The 17093-nt window shown below is 47.8% G+C and overlaps 1 protein-coding gene across 3 annotated transcripts in view; it reads right to left on the reverse strand.

Moving 5' to 3' along the window:
* The window catches only part of NIT1 (nitrilase 1), a 696241-nt gene that overhangs the window by 591918 nt on the left and 87230 nt on the right, over positions 1 to 17093 (reverse strand). The window lies entirely within an intron of this gene.

Below are 17093 nucleotides of genomic sequence, written 5' to 3' on the forward strand. Positions count from 1 at the left end.
CCCCAACCCACCAGAAATCATCTAGTGATTGCATTTCTCGATTTCTCATCTTTAGCATTTGCCAACGTATTTACTGTCAGTAATTGCAAATCACTACTCTGCCACCATATCACTGCCCAACCGTTCCATACAGTCTTTCTTCTAGGCACTACATAGCTCTCACCAAATACCATGATCAGGATGGGGAAGACGAAGGCAACCCTTTCCGGTATTTCTCCTCTTTCTACCCTTGCCACTTGCCAATCCCTTGCCCACAGGTGGCCTTATAGGGCAGCTTCTGCACCTCACTGCTCACCAATTTTCTCAAAGAGCGATCTCATGATCTCAAAAACTGTGCTTTTCATTATCTTTGGGTTTGCGGGATACACCATTGATAATCTAATGTTCCTCATCCGTAGGGTAGCCTTAGACCGAGTGCATTCTTTCTGTCTTTTTGTACACAGTTGGAAACGATCAGATTGTAACAGATCTTAGCACCGCTTTATATAATGTTACTCGCATTTCTTGCTTTTCTGGTCCCTAACGTTACAGACTTTTGCCACAGTCAGTCTTGCAAGCCTCCCCACGAGGGGGCTTGGAACTGTGCACCCACTATCAGGAAATAGATGGAAAGCACTGCCTCGTGCAGTTTTTTTAATCAACTTCTCCACCCACTCCATTGTGTCTCCAGCTGATGAATTCGGGATCTTAAGGATGCAGACATGCACTGGTCTTGCTCTGCCCTTCTGGTCTTGATCCGACCCTCTGCTATCTTAAGTGCTGCTATCTTAAGTGCTGTGGTCAGGCCTTGCACTTGTTCCTCAAGGTTCGTTATACGACCGTCTGACTCTCTTCCAGTTCTAGGTGTCTGCAACTCCAGTTGTCAAGTCATTTATTCTCTGCTACTCTGCTACATAAAGTCGAGTTTAACAGCCACGTAGTCAACTTTTGCCATCAGCATTTGTCTTGCTTTTATCATCTCCTAAAGCACTGCTGCTAGGGTGGAAGTCTTATCTTGCCCAACACCCGCGGCCTGTCTCTCAAATGTGGGTGGGTGTGGCTAAAAGGGGACGGTACTTGAAGCAGGGTCATACTCATCCATTCGTCTTTTTTTCTTCAGATTTGCCTCCCACTTAAAATTGACATGTTTTCCAGCGATTTCCAATGTTATCCAAAAATCAGTTTCAATTGGATGATTAGCTTCTAAATATTGTTTTTCCAGGATTCGGAGCAGGAGCTCAACAAAACTCATCTGTTCAGTTCGACCTCATCACGTGACCGCTCACATTTCCTCTTTTATGTCAGACATGCCCGATTAGTATACATGAATGGGTTCAGGCAACCCCAGGGAAAATTAATTATGTGGACAATAAAAGCCCTAGAATTACATTGCAGAATTAAAGGGGAAGTTCTCTCAGAAATGTTTTGGCCCAATGGATAAGGCATGTATTTATTAGCATATGTCTTACCTTTGATTTTCTCACATTTATACATGCGAAACTCACAGGACACTCACATGGCAGTAAATCATAAGACCGCCCTTCAAGCTGACATCAATAGAAGCTTACACCCCTTGTCACAATACCAGTGCACGTCTCAAGTCCCCCATCCACAAACCAACCAAGGCTTAGCTTCACAGGGCGGCAGGGTCGAGCCTATCCAGGTTGTTAAGTCGAATACAATCAGTACTTCATCCTAGCACCATGAATGCTACTAATCATGTGCCTACCCTGCCCTGTGAAGCTAAGCAGCATCAGCCTTGGTTTGTTTGTGGATGGGAGACATGAGACATGCACTGTTGTTGTGACAAGGGGTGTAAGCTTCTAATGATGTCAGCTTTAGGTGCCGTTTTATGATTTACTGCAGAAAGGGAACTTGAATTTAGGGCGATGTATCAACGGATAAGATTAGCACAGAGCTTCCAACGCGCGAGTTTCGCCTGTGTAAATGTGAGAAAATCGAAGGTAAGACACATAGGAAACATTTTTCGGATCAATTGAAATATGCTACAAAATACATGCCTTATCCATTGGGCCGCTAACATTTCTGAGAGAACTTCCCCTTTAACCAAATTAAAAAAGTAAGCTGTGCATGCACTCATTGGTTTTAAGCTAATTTACTAGGTTTTACAAATGGGTAGGCTAATCGTTGTAACAAATTCTGTCCAAATATCAAAAAGCTATTACATGTGCATGTAGACTATATAAGGGAGCCAATCTGGTAAGAGATACCTCAGTCACATTCTCAAAATATCTTTTAAACAGGTTTCCCTAAAATCCTTGTTGTACTGATCTCTAATTACATAGTACAACACAAACTGCTCATTTTACACAACTGTAAGGAATTGAGATTTATGAAAGGTAAGGGAACAGCAAGATTGCCTTTCAGTCGATGGAAGACATACCAACAGAAGAATAGATCCTTTCCCAGAGTTCAAGAATTATTAAAAATGTAAATATTGTTTTGCATTATTTAGAGGTGGCTTGATTGAACACGAAGGGTGCCATACATAGGAGTAGACAAATACATATTACAGTTAGTGTTTTTTCAAAGATTAGTTTGTTGTGATTCATGAAGTACATCAATGTGTAACTAATCTAGAAATGGATGAATAAAATTAAACCAGAATTGAACATAAAGAATTTATGGGAGGACTTTCTTGAGAATCTGGATAAGTATTTATTGGCATCTAATCAAAAGAAATCGAATACATGTTTTCATTTTTAGATTATATTTTATTTCTAACAAAATATCAGGTCCAAGGATGGAGAAGCCTTGAAGTGATGTAGATGCTTTCAAAGGGGCACGTTAGAAAATATGCTTTCAGATTGTTTAAGGGATTATCATTTTTGCATGAATATCTTTAGAGAAACTTCAAACATACTCCAATGTAAATATGGACCTAATTGGACTCCTAGAAAGCAAGGACTCAAGGGTGCAAAGAGAAGGGAAGAGGTGGTTTGTTTTAGTACCTATTTTATAGCGAAATTGTAAGTGCAGGAAGATTTAAAACTACAAACTTCCTATGCTGCAAGAATGGGAAACAAGGTTGATCAAGCTTGTGATCTTTGAGAAGGAAACATAGCCATCAAGGTGCACATAATATGCTTTATTCAATTTGGAATACATTTGAGCTATTTGTATAGAAAAGGAAAGAAGCTAATTTATGGTGGAGCCAAGAACATAAACAGATATAAAAGAAAGGTAATGTTATCTTAATGACAAAGTCTGAATTACTACAGGTTTCATTTGCACCAGCAATTCACGTGAATGTTTGTAAAATGCTAGTTTGAATATAATCATTAAATAAATAACAATGGCCCTCATTACGACCCTGGCGGATTTTTTCCGCCATCGACGGACTTTCCGGCCATGGCGTAAAGTCTGTTTACGCCATGGCGGATGGTGGACTTACCGCCCCATTCCGAGGTCGGCGGGGCGGTAAGTCCCCATTGACCCATTTACCCTTCCCCATTCCCATTTCGGCCCCATAGGGTATAATGGGAGTGGGGAAGGAGTTAATTACGCCACCGTAAATTACGGTGGCGTAATTAACACCAAGGTCCCATAGCGCCATGGATTTTTACGCCCGCAAAAAGCGGGCGGAAAAATGACCATGGCGCTATGGGAACTCGTAGTTGGCGGTAAGGGGTCGGCGCAGCTAACGCTGGCGCAAACCCCTTACCGCCAGGGTCCTAATGAGGCCCAATATGATGTTTGCAATGGACCGTAGGGAGGTTGCACAATGATGCAAGTGACACAAGATACATTTGGTTTAACAAGTAGTGTATTTAGTATTGTGGTAGGGATGTGGTTGAACTAAATGGCTATAGGAACTATGGAAATCTCTACCTATAAAAAAGAAGTACCTAATAACAATTGTGCAATATTCTCCTCTCTACAAAACTTTCAGTGGTGTTCTTCCAAAGATTAACGTTCAAACTGTAAGTGTGCAAAAGGAAGAGACTTGCACACAGGGGGGATGGTTGCTGGCATAAACATTTATTATAGCAGAAATATAGAGAAAAGCTCTCTCTCTCTATTCTAAGAGGGGTTTCCCTACCTCAAAATAAATACTAAAGGTTCGGTCAGGATGTCCGTGGAAATCAAGAGATCAACAGTCCTGTGTCAAAAAACCCACTTCTGTCCCTTACACTTGTAACAAGAGGTAGTGGATTTTCTTGGCCCAGAAGAAGAGTTCCCTTCTTCTGGACAACAGATCACAGTTCCAATTGTTAGGTGGCATATTTGCCCTAGGTCTCACACCATTTCAAAGGCACAAAACAAAGTTAGAAGTAGAAAGCTAAAAAGCAGTAAAGGTCCAAGTTAAAATTCAAAAGGTAAAGTTCCAATTCAAACATCAACATTCCTTATTGCCCATAGTTGTTTCTTCGCTATTGGGTTTCTGGAGAATGACTCCCTTCTTCAGGTATCTTGCTCTCAGTGTTTTCACAATGCCATGGGAATGACCCCCCCCCCCCTTGGACTTTTCTCAGGCTTACTTTACAATTCACAAAACCAGGGGGAATGACTCCCTTCCCAATACCTTTTCTCACGCTTATTTTGGTGTTCACAACACCAGGGTTCTCCCTTCCCCTGGTTTTGTGTCAGGTCTACTTTATAGTTCACAACACCAGGGGGAATGGCTCCCTTCCCCTTGCCTTTTCTCTGGGGTCTTTACTTTTTTGCCACAATTCACAATACCAAGGGAAATGACTCCCTTCCCCTGGCCTCTTTCTAGGATTTGTACACTTTTCCCGAATGTAGACTTGGCTTCCAGTCTTATGGGTGTAGGTCCCAGACCCGTAGGATTCTCTGCTGGTACTGTGGCAGTCCTGGTTCACTAACCTGCCAGGTACTGCGACAATGAAGATGACTGATGAACTTTCCTTCTTGTGGGTGTGGGTCTCAGACCCGTACTGATTAGCGTATTACTTTCCCACAGTCTTTCCTCCGGGCTATTTTCACAGCCCTTCTTCCCAGGGTAAATCTAAAGATGAGATCAAGCTATGATCATCAAATAATAATAACGCAGTCCGAGTGGAGCCTATATTAATAAACATATATCAACCCTTTTTATCTGGACAGTTAGTCTCTCTTCTGTCCCCAACGGCCAGCCCCTGTTGGCCCCTACCTTCAGGGAGCGTTGCAGTGGGGTCCGGTCGGTCCCGGGACTCGCCTTTGGTCCTTGTGTGCCTTCCACCGACTTTGTTCCAGCTACGGCAGCTCTGCAGCTTCGGGTTCCCTCTGGGCTGCTCTACCTACACAGACCATGCGGTCCCTCTTCCTCTCTCAGGAAAGTCAGCTGCTTTCCAGTAGGGAGAAAGGTCATTCTGCTTCCGACCCTTGGGAGACGCTTCATCTTCTCGCCTCGCATCTCGGTCTGCCTTGCTTCTCTACGCCACACCGCCAACTTGCTTGTAGCTCCTCCAGGGAGGGCTGAACTCTTCCTGTTGTTTTCCCTCTTCTATTTGGAATGTGACTTGACCAATAGGAATTCGGGAACCAATAGATTGTTCACTAGAGGTTCCATCAGTGTTCATGCTTCTGCATTGCCTCCTGGTCTCAGTACCTGTACCTGTACCGTTTGGTAGACTAGACTCTTTCTCATCCCAATATTTATACTATTTATCTCCCTTGCGTTGACTATCTTCTTCCTCATCACATTACTTATGATTTTGGCTACATGACACATATACATGGGGTTACGAGTGTAAGGAAGCCATGGAATCAAACAGTGAAACAGACACAAGTGATCACAGTTCAAGGGTGTTTATTGAACTTCAATGGGTTGGTAGAATGCCCATCTAAACCTAAATCTAAAGACGGGAGCAAGATACGTCCATCAAATAATAATAATGCCGTCCTAGTGGAGTCTGTCAAAATAAAAGGGCCTATACTAATAAACCTATTGACAATACTTACTTCTAAGTACAAAATGGTGTGGGATAACAATGAATGCAAAAGAAAAGTGTTCAAAAAATGATATGTCAGGATAGTCAAGCAGTTGGGTTCCCTTCCCCACGTTTTCAGCACAGTGCAAGGCGGCATGTGCGGGCTTCACACACACTCTGGCTTCTTGGCCACTAGGACAGTTCAACACATAGGCATCAGGGCATTCCGCCAAAGTCTCTCTCACAATGACAGTTTCTTATTGCAGAAGGCCTAATATAACAAATAAAAATTGAAAGTTCCTTTCATTTGTCAGGGTTTTCACTCTCACAAGTTCAAGATTGGTCTCCCTCCTTCGGGCAAGTACCCCTTTTCTACAATGTTCACAATTGTGTCTCCCTCGTTCTGGCTTAGATCCTCTTTTCCATACTGTTCAGAACTAGGTCTCCCTCGTTCGGGCTCGGACCATGGATCCCCCGCGCTTGAGCTCAGATCCCTTTTGATACCAGAAACGAAGAATTTCAAATGTGCGATGGGTTTTGCTTAAACCATCACAGGACCACTTCGATTCTCTTCAGACAATTTACACTTCACATCAATATTCTACTTTTATTTTCCCTTGTCAGGATACCGTACAGAGACTTTCAACTGAGCACATCCACAGTGCCGGACCACTCTGTCAATGGTATGGTATCTCTCCTTTTAATGTTCAAATATACACCAGCAATTTAGCTTCACTTGCGTCTTTCATCACACGCGTTTAACAATGTTTGTTTTCACAATGTTGCAGCTTGCAAACTCGACTTCAACACTGACCGGTCTGGCATCGGTCTTCCCAATTTACTGGCTGTCTCTATCACTTCTTTGCTCTTGGAGCCAAGGACGATACCACAGCGTCTGCTGCTCCTCCCTGCCTTGGTCAGTTACGCGGGAGGACCCTCAGGTTCTCCGACAGTTACCTGGTCTTACGTTTTGTGCCTTGAAGGTTTCTTGAGAGTAACGGCTTCCTGACAAAAAGGTAAAGGGTGTTGCCCCTCTCACGAATCTCTCGTGCCTGGCCGTCATTCTCCCTTCATTCAACTGCTGACTCAAAACTTCTGTATCTTCATGTGTTTTGCCTCGCTCAGAGTGTGCTCTCCTGCTCCTCCTCCTATCCGTGTGGGGAAGTGTACTGGAATTCAGGTGTGAGTGATTGTCAATAATTGCCGGACCTCGTCTGACCATAGTATTGGGACATGTTAGGTACACGGCTCAGGTGCAAGTCTGCGGCTGTCCATGTAAAAGTGTTCGTGCAGGAAAAGGGGGGGGGGTTGAGTTTCTAAATATCCCATCAGGTAGGATGGGGTAAAGGTGTGACGGGGAGATAGGTGGCCTATGCCTGAATGACGACAAAACAGAGCGTCTCACCATCCAGTGTCCCACTCCCACTCCCTGAGGACCCCTCACCAAGGTGATCCTCCCGCACTGGTCCACCCCCAGAGTCTGGATCCAAAGAAGATGGCCGTGACCTAGCCATCTGAGAGATCTGCAGAGACTAGCGGGTGAGACACTTTTTGGTTTTTCACACAAGGCAAGGGTGGGGTAGGTGAGGGGGATTGGAGTGGCGATACTGTGTTCTCCCTGGATAGTCGTCCCTGCTCCACAGGGGCAGGGGGTCTTCCCGCTGATTATCACCACCAGGGGGACTATCAGGTAGCAGCCTCACGTCCCTGGACTCATGGGAAGGGGCTCTCCCTCGGGGAGAAGTGACAGCATCCAAGTATTCGTCGCAAAACCTAATATTACAAATCCTTGTACCTCCAGGGACACCTTAATCTACAAACCAACATTCCAACGTCGTGGCCAACAGAAAGTTTGTTTCTTTGCTTAAGTCCTTAGCCGTGAAGCTCATTCCTATCGTAAGGGTGCAGCAGGAGGAGACTGACACACAGGTGGCATGAATGTGAAATAAACTTTTATTTAGTCAAAATAAAGAGGAAACCTATCCCTCCCTAACTCTAAGAGGGGTTTCCCTGCCTTAACTAAGGAACTTAGAATTCGGTCAGAATGCCCAGGTATATGAAAACAGTCCACCATTGTGTGTCGAAATGCCTACTTCTGTCCCTCACACCTTTAACTAAGCTTTTTTGTCCCACCTCGAGTCTTGAGCCGACGAAAAGGAAATTATTAGTGATCTTCAGGCGGGATTCCGTCTGCATGGGAACACAATCGGCCAAAGCTTTTGTCTACATCTCGGGAGGATAGCTCAGGGGCAACGTGCTCGCCTTGGAAACAAGACGACATGAAGCAACACAGGTTCGATCCCTGTGTCCGCGCTTAGAAACCTCTGGGCATTAAGCACGTTATCAATAACCTATTATATCATATCGTATCATCTGCTAATCCAGAAATACACAGTCCTGTTTAAGATGAAGCTTTATGCAGCGTTTGTGGATTTGTAGACTGCATTTTACAGTGTGTCCAGGGCAATCCTCTGGCATATTTTAAAGAAAAGGGAAACTGCTTACAGCAATTCAATTATTGTACACTGAAAACAGGGCTAGTGTGCGATTTGGATTGGCAGGGGAGTAAACAGCATCATTTGAAGTTCGAAGGGGGGTAAGATAAGGGTGTGTTCTTGCCCCCCTTCAATTTAATGTGTACATTGAAGAAATCATTGAGAAATTGGTGAAGGGCTCCCGTGATTGCCCCAAGATGGGTCACAACATTTACCCAGCATTATTTCATGCAGCTGATGCCGTGATTTTATCTACATCACTGTATGGTCTAAAAGCAAACTTGAATTTATTTCTTAACTGTCTTTAAACCCCAGTTCGATAAACATAGCAGATTGAGCATTACTGTTGACTATTGCAAATTGAAACAAACCTTGTTCTATGATTATCTTGGAATTAGGTTTCAGGAAAATGGTGGGTGGAGCCTACAGCTAAACAAAACCTGTTCCAATCTTGGGAAATTCATGGGGGCCACAAAATCCTTTTTCAGAAGACATGGAAGCAAGGCACTTTCGCCAGCCCTTGAGCTTTATAATAGGCAGGCGGTCACAGCCTCTACCTTTGGTGCTGACATTTGGGGCTATTGTTCTTTGATTGCACTTAAAGGAACAGAGAATAATGTTTTGAAGAGTTTACTCTTGTTGCCAATTAGTGCTCCATCTGCTCTGGTAGATTTAGACATAGATGTACTCCCGATTAAAAAGTCTCATGCCCTAAAACCTGTATTTTATTGGTTAGAACCGTGGTCTACTGAGGATTTGGGCAAATATTGTGATGCATAGAACCTTATGAGTTTGGCTGGGGAGTCGTCTATCCAATGGGTTGTACATGTCAAGAAACAGTTTTTTAACTGAATTTGGGCAAGTTTTGGGAATTCCCAGCTAAGATTGGAAAAAATGCTCTTGCTAAGTCTAGCCGTTTTATTAAGGAAAAAGGTACTAATGACCTGAGATGCAAGTAAACTCTCCCTGGACTCGGAGTATCTGAATAGCAAATCATCTTTTTTGTTTGAACCTTTTATGGATTACATCTATCCTCCAGATGAGAGATCTCTACATTAGATTCAGGTTGGGAATACTCAAACTCACTCTCTTCAGCAAATCTTGGAACCAAGGAAGTACAGGGGTCTGTCCCCTTTGTGGATTGGGGATGGAAACAACCAGTCATTTTTTGCTTATCTGCCCAGAATTAGGGGCTTTAAGGCATCGTTAAGACCGGTTTTTAGCGCTGGAAGTATACGACTTATGTCTGAAGCTCTAAAACTCTGTAGAAACTCGTCTGAGCAACATGTTGCATTTACTGTGGCCCGTTACATTCACGGGGCCTGGTTGCCCAGAATTAAACTATCAGAGAACTGGGAGATAATGTTATTAGAAAAGTGTCTCCATACAAGGATGTGATCAAATATTTATCCTAATGGAGGCTGCAAGCTTGCTCTCCTCTTAGATTAGATGATTATCCTCTAATATTTATATGGTTTTTAGCCTGCAGTAGAACAAGTTACTTTCTTACCTGGTAACGTTCTTTCGATGGGATGGTCCGACGACGTATTCCATATCTATGACAGGTAATGTCCACAGCTGTGCTGCTTCGGAAAATCTTTGGCGTCTGCGTCCTGCGTCAATAAAGTTGATGCGCCGTCCCCGAGGACCTCCTCCGACGGCCGACGTCACCCGATGTGATAAGTAGGACGCACAACGCCCATAGTCTCAGTTATAGTTTTTTCCCAGAACGTGTGCCGCCAGTTTTCTGCCAGTCAGACACACAAGGCCTTGCGGAACGCAAGCTGCAATCGCAAAAGAAATTCTGCAGCGGGGAAGGCAGGGAGGGAGCGATATGGAATAAGTCGTCGGACCATCCCATCGAAAGAACGTTACCAGGTAAGAAAGTAACTTGTTCTTCGAGGGGATTGGGTCCTCCGACGTATTCCATATCTATGACAGACTCCCAAAGCAGTACCAAGCAAGGAGGGGGGAAAGAATTTAGAATACAAATTTAGCATGCCCAATCAAATTGCGGAATAGAGAACTGCCTTGCCAAAGGCCAGATCTTGCCCTCTGATGGAATCAAGGGAATAGTGATGTACAAAGGTATGTACTGAAGCCCAGGTGGCTGCATCACAGATGTGACGAATAGGAACTCCCCTCTGCAGGGCAGTAGACGCAGCCACTCCTCTGGTAGAATGGGCCCGCAAGCCAGCCGGAGGGTCCTTACCCGCCAAGCGGTAACACTCGGAGATAGCTAAAATAATCCAACGAGACAAAGTCTGTTTCGTCACAGCTTGCCCCAAACGCTTTCCAGCGTAACCAATGAAAAGTTGATCGTCCACTCTGACCCGGGACATGCGCGAGATATAAAAGCTCAATGCTCTCCGAGGATCAAGCCTATGGAGCCTCTCCTCTTCCGTACCAGGATGTGGAGGAGGATAGAACGCCAGAACAATCACCTTCTGGCTCAAATGAAATTCCGAAACCACCTTCGGAAGAAAAGAAGGACGAACTCTAAGGACAACCCTGTCCTTATGAAACACAGTGAAGGGTGGCTTAACTGAAAGTGCCTGTAACTCACTCACTCTGCGAGCGGAAGTAACCGCAACCAAAAACACAGTTTTCAGAGTCAACAGCCTCAAAGGGCAAGAATGTAAGGGCTCAAAAGGAGCACCCATAAGAAACTTAAGAACAAGGTTCAAATCCCAACCTGGCACCAAAAAAGGTGACGGAGGGAACACATTAGTGAGCTCTTTCAAAAACTGCAAAATTAAAGGAATCTTAAAAATAGGAACACTCTTCAGATGAGCGCTTAAATATGGACAGCGCCGCCAGGTAACCTTTCATGGTCCCCACTTGCAAGCCCTTGTGGGCCAAAGATAGCAAAAAAGACAGAACCATGGGAATGTCACATTCAAAAGGATCCACATTCTGAACTCTACACCAGTCGCAGAACTTTCTCCAACGGCAACGGCACAGAGACTTAGTTGCCGGCCGCCTAGCCGAGAGCAACACCTCCATCAAGTCTTCAGGGAGGTCCCAATCCTTATACCTCAACCTTTCAGAAGCCAAGCGTGAAGATTGAGGGATCTGACCTCTGGATGGAGAACCTGACCCCCCTCCCGTGAGAGAAGATCGTCTCGGTAGGGAAGAGGACGTGGAGGGCAGATGGACAAGTCTAGAAGGTCCGGGTACCACGTCCTCCGGGCCCACGCAGGAGCAATGAGGATCATCCGGGAATCGAACCTCCGTAACCTCTGCAGCACTTGCGGGATGAAGGGGACTGGAGGAAACGCGTACAGCAGTGGGAATGACCACTCCACCACGAACGCGTCTCCTAAGGCTACTTTTGGAGGAAATTCCCGCAAGCAAAACCTTCGCACTTCCGGTTGACACTGGAGGCGAAGAGATCCACTTGAGGGGTCCCCCAAAGGGTGAAGATCTCCAGGAGAATCTCCTGAGCCAGCTCCCACTCGTGAGAGATCGTGCTCTGCCTGCTCAGAGCGTCCGCCGTCTCGTTGTCGTCTCCGGCCAGATGAACCGCCGAGATCGAAACTTCCTGCTGGATGGCCCAGAACTCGAGCTGTATCGCCTCCCTGCACAGCAGAAGTGACCCTGCCCCCCCCTTTTTGTTGAGGTAGTGCATGGCCATCGTATTGTCCGTTAGAATCAGGACACTCTTTCCGCGCACAGTCGGCAGAAAAACCTTCAGGACTAGCCTGTCGGCCCTCAGCTCCAACAGATTGATATGGAGTCTGGACTCCGACGGAGACCAACGACCGCTGACTGTCAGCCCGTTGGCATGAGCTCCCCATCCCGTGAGGGATGCGTCCGTCATGATCGTCACCTCCGGCCAGGGCAGCCAAAATGGGGCCCCCTTCATCAGATTTCCCTCGACGGCCCACCACAGAAGGTCCCGGGCTATCGAGGGCGGCACCTGAACAGGGTCCGACAGCCTGCCGGAGGACTGAGACCACTGGAGCTTGAGTGCCCACTGCAAAGATCTCATCCGCAGACGAGCCTCTGGCACCAGAAGAATGCAGGATGCCATGAGGCCGAGCAGTCTCAAGAATTCGGACGCTGGGAGATTCTGGGCAAGCTGAAACTTGTGCACCATCTGCTGAATGAGAAGAGCCCTCACCTGAGGCGGAAAACACTGCCCCAGGGGCGTGTCGAGCACTGCTCCGATGTACTGGAGCCGCTGCGTTGGTGTCAAATGGGACTTCTTTAAATTGAGGGAGAAGCCCAGCCTGTGAAGGGAGTGGCAGGCGACGGACAGATGATCCAGGACTTGCTCGGGAGAGCTCCCCCTGATCAACCAATCGTCCAGGTAGGGGTAGACGTGAATCCCCCCTTTCCTGAGTTGTGCTGCCACCACAACCCTCGGAGCGGAGGTCAATCCGAACGGCAGATGGATCGGCACATGGAAGTAAGCATCCTTGAGGTCGAGAGACACCAACCAGTCCTGAAGTTGAAGGGCCTGGAGGACTTGAGAAAGAGTCACCATCTTGAACTTGTCCTTCCTGAGGAGTTTGTTCAAACCGCACAAGTCCATGATGGGTCTCAATCCCCCGTCTGTCTTCGAAATCAAAAAATAAGGGGAATACAATCCCTTGTTCCTCTCTGCTACAGGCACCAGTTCTATGGCGCCTTTCTCCAGCAGGGGTTGAATTTCCTGCGCAAGGAGCGGATCCGGACACTTCAATGAGAGGTTCCCTGGTGGATTGTCGTGAGGCCTCTGCCGAAAAGGAAGACAGTAGCCGTGGGTTATGATCTCCAGAACCCACACATCTGAAGTAATGGCTTGCCACTCTACAAGATGCTGCGCCAGCCTTCCCCCAACCGGCGAACCATGGGACCTGGCCTCATGACTGAGTGGTAGCGGCTGCGGCGTTGCCTGAGGGCAAAGAGGCAACTGCCCGAGCGGCCTTGGCACCTCGAGTACCTTTGTTTCCACCTCTGGCACTCTTACGATGGCCTCTGACTGCTAGCTCCCCTCGCTTTACTGAAGAACGAGTAATAGCGAAAGGAACCTCCCCTCCATTGCTGTCCCCTAGGACGAAAATGCGGAGGTTGGCGAACTGCAGCACCCAACGACTTTGCTGCAGCTTTGGAGGTCTGCAACCTCTCAAAGCTCTCGTCAGCCTTGCTTCCAAAAAGGTGTTCACCGTCAAAAGGCATGTTGAGGAGCCGGGACTGCTCATCAGGAGCGAACCCAGACTTCCGCAACCATGCAAACCTGCGCATTACGGTGCTCGCCGCCATGGACCGGCTGACACAATCCGCCAAGTCCAAACCCGACTGAACGGCCTCACACATAGCATCCTTGCCATCCTGAACCATAGCCAGGAAACCATCCAGTTCGTCCCCTTCCGGAATATGATCAGCCGCTAATGCAACACAGTTCCACAGAGTGTGTGTGAAACGAGACAAGGCACATATGGAGTTGGCCGCCTGAAGCGCCATACCCCCCGAAGAAAACACTTTCTTCGCCCAGCCGTCAAAACGTTTGTCGTCCCTATCCGGAGGAATGGTAGGATACGACGCCTGCTTTGCCGGGGCCGTAGCCGCCTGCACCACCAAACTCTCCGGGGTGGGGTGCCTAAACAAGTAGCAGGGGTCGCTACTGGCTGGACGGTATTTTCGCGACAAAGACTTGCCCACTGCCGGGAGACTCTCCGGAGCAGTCCACCCTTCTCTGCAGAGCCATATGAAAAGGCAAAACCGGGTCAGTGGGTGGACCGAAATGTCCGTGAGATCATCCTGAACGAACTCCCCTGGGGGAACTGACCAACCCAAGTACTCGGTAACCCGAGATATAAGGCGCCAATATGAAGAATCGGCATGAGTGCCAGGCTCCGGCCGACAAAACTCCACCTCCGGAGAGGAGTCCAGTCCACTGGCATCATGCAGCGACTGCCTCAGGTCATCAAACTGGCTATGGCCCGAGATAAGGTCATCTGGAACCGCAACCGGAACCAGGCCGCCATCAGAGCCTTCATCACCCTCTGAAATGTACTCCAGACGGGGAGAGGAAGACCTCTGCGGACCAAAGCAGTGCCGGACGTTAGCCATAGCCTTTCTAGGGGCAAACCCCGTGCCACGGGGCCCCTCCGACACCACTGCCTCGAAAGGCGCCGGCGTCGACAGAAAAGGCGTTGACGTCGAGCGAATCGGCGTCGACGACAGCTGCAGCGCCGTCAGCTTCGGCGGCGTCGACACAGTCCTCGAAGCCGGAACTCCGAGCGTGTCTCTCGACAACCTGGGCGCCGACGACCCACTCGAAGACGGAACCTCGAGAGAAATCGTCGACGACCTCGGCACCACAGGCATGGACGTCTTCTTCGAAGACAGCACAAGACCACGCGATCTCGAGCGCGTCGAGGACCAGGACCTGGAACGGGCATGGTGAGAACGGCTACCCTTGTCCGAGCGGGACCACTCCCGCGAGCCATGCCGACCACCCGAGCCCGAAGGTGTACAGGCGGTGTCTCTCGACCGGTGCCGACCGACCCCACTCGGAGGCTCGGAAGGACCAGTGCCCTGCAATTCCAGAATCGCTAGCATCAGCTTCCTGAAGGAAGCCCATTCCTCCGGTGTCGCTTGCATGGAGGGATAAGCGACCCGCCGACGGGCGGAGTCCTCGGAAGAGAACGGGGAAGGCGACCTATGCCGGCGCTTCCTGGAATGCCTAGAAGAGGCAGAGGAGTGGCGAGACCGACTCCTGGAAGGAGACGCACCGGACTTCCGACAACGCGGAGAGTCACCCCTCAAGTCATTGGTCGAAAGCCCCACAGACCTCGACTTCCGGGGCTTAGACACCCGGCCTACCGACATCAGCTTCTTGCGTTCCCGCAAGGCCTTTGCAGTGAGCGACTGGCAGTCGACACAGTCGTCCGTATCGTGGGCCTCCCCAAGGCACCCGAGGCAGGCGTTGTGCGAGTCTGTGACCGACATCTTGGACCCACAGTCCCTGCAGTTCTTGAAGCCCGGACACGGGGTCGAAGATGAGAAAGACATCGCCACGAACAGGTCTTCACAACCAATCGAACAGGTTCAACGAACCAAGAATATAAAACAGCAACTCCAACGAGTCGAGGCGTACCGAGATTCACGAAGCGAACACGTTCGCGGAAAAAACGGAACTGAGGCTATGGGCGTTGTGCGTCCTACTTATCACATCGGGTGACGTCGGCCGTCGGAGGAGGTCCTCTGGGACGGCGCATCGTCGTCATCGACGCAGGACGCAGACGCCAAAGATTTTCCAAAGCAGCACAGCTGTGGACATTACCCGTCATAGATATGGACTACGTCGGAGGACCCAATCCCCTTGAATGGTATTTTATATCCGTGTCAATATTTTATAAAATGTTTATGATGTTTTAATTATGTAACTGATTTGCATTTTATCTCAAATCCTCTATTTGGAATGTTTCTAGATTTATTTTATGGCTTTGAGCTGAAATAAAGATGAATTGAATTGAACTTGTAACTAAAACTAAAGAGTTAGTGGATCAAATTGCAGGTGGGAGCTTTGCCTGAGAGAAGGACTCCCTTCCCCAGGTCTCAGTTCCTTCCAAGATACAAAACCAAGGTCCAGCTTGTGATTCTTTACAGTTCTCAGTTCCAACTCAAAAAGTAAAGTTCCAACTCAAACATCATACCTTATTGTCCATAGTTGTCTTGCAGAATCACCTCGTCCGGAGAGGGCAGGAGTCAGAATCACCACTACAGTTCCGTCGGACGCATCTAAAGTAGAATCGAGTCGGACTCTGCTACGTTTCCTCAGATCAACAGAGGTACGGGTCTACAATCTCGTGAGAAGTAACCAGGCCTTATTATTACAACCAACAAGGCACTCTTCGTACACCAGCTCACCTACCATTTGAAATATTCTGCGTGCTATGAAGAAAATGGCTGCACCGTTGTTGTAGCTAGGTTGCTAAGCAACCTTATGCCTGAAGCAGCCTTGTGATTGGCTGCCGCCGCTGAGTTGTCCAGGCCGACCCCACCGGAAGGCGAGAGCCGGCCATCATCCAAAGGGCCACTCAAAAGGGCTAAGCCTGTCTGCGCCTGCCCGTGCTGTAACGGCCAAACAACGCGGTACTCTTCAAGTTTGAGGTTCCCGTCAACAATTTGCCCGCACTAACTTTCTGCTTTCTGACCACCCCCTCAACCAAGACGTGCACCACAACATGCCTCGCGACGACAACTACGTTTTGGACAAATACCTTCTCAGGATGCAGTAAGCTCGCCATACATGACCTGTCTCTAAAGCCTATAGGCTTACTCACATGCCTCTAGCATTATATCAATTAATGCTAACAACATGCCTGACTCGCCGTAGCATTTCAAATATGTCAACTTGTTATTGCTGTCGCACAACGTCGCATAGCGAGCTTACTGTACCTTATTATATTTTCAACACTATTACTTAGGCGTATGCAAGTGACCACTCTTGATACCATATCCCGTTATAATGCATCCTACTGAGCGCTATACCTTACCTGCCTAAAACTGTATAGTATACCCTCAGCTGCTCCTAGACTGCCCAAACTCCCTGCACGCTCCCTAACCAGCCTGCTAGCTCATCCGGCCAGCTCCAATACCGTATAAGTTAATCCACCATGCCACCATTAGCTGCCTGTTTCTTTAGCATGTGTGCCATCTTGTATAAACATACCTAGTATAGCCGATATTGCATGCTAATGCAGAAAGCTGTACCTAGCTTGCGCTGACA

This window comes from Ambystoma mexicanum, chromosome 1p, assembly GCF_040938575.1.
Source record: "Ambystoma mexicanum isolate Mex_15411 chromosome 1p, UKY_AmexF1_1, whole genome shotgun sequence".
In the NCBI taxonomy this organism is placed as follows: Eukaryota; Metazoa; Chordata; class Amphibia; order Caudata; family Ambystomatidae; genus Ambystoma; species Ambystoma mexicanum.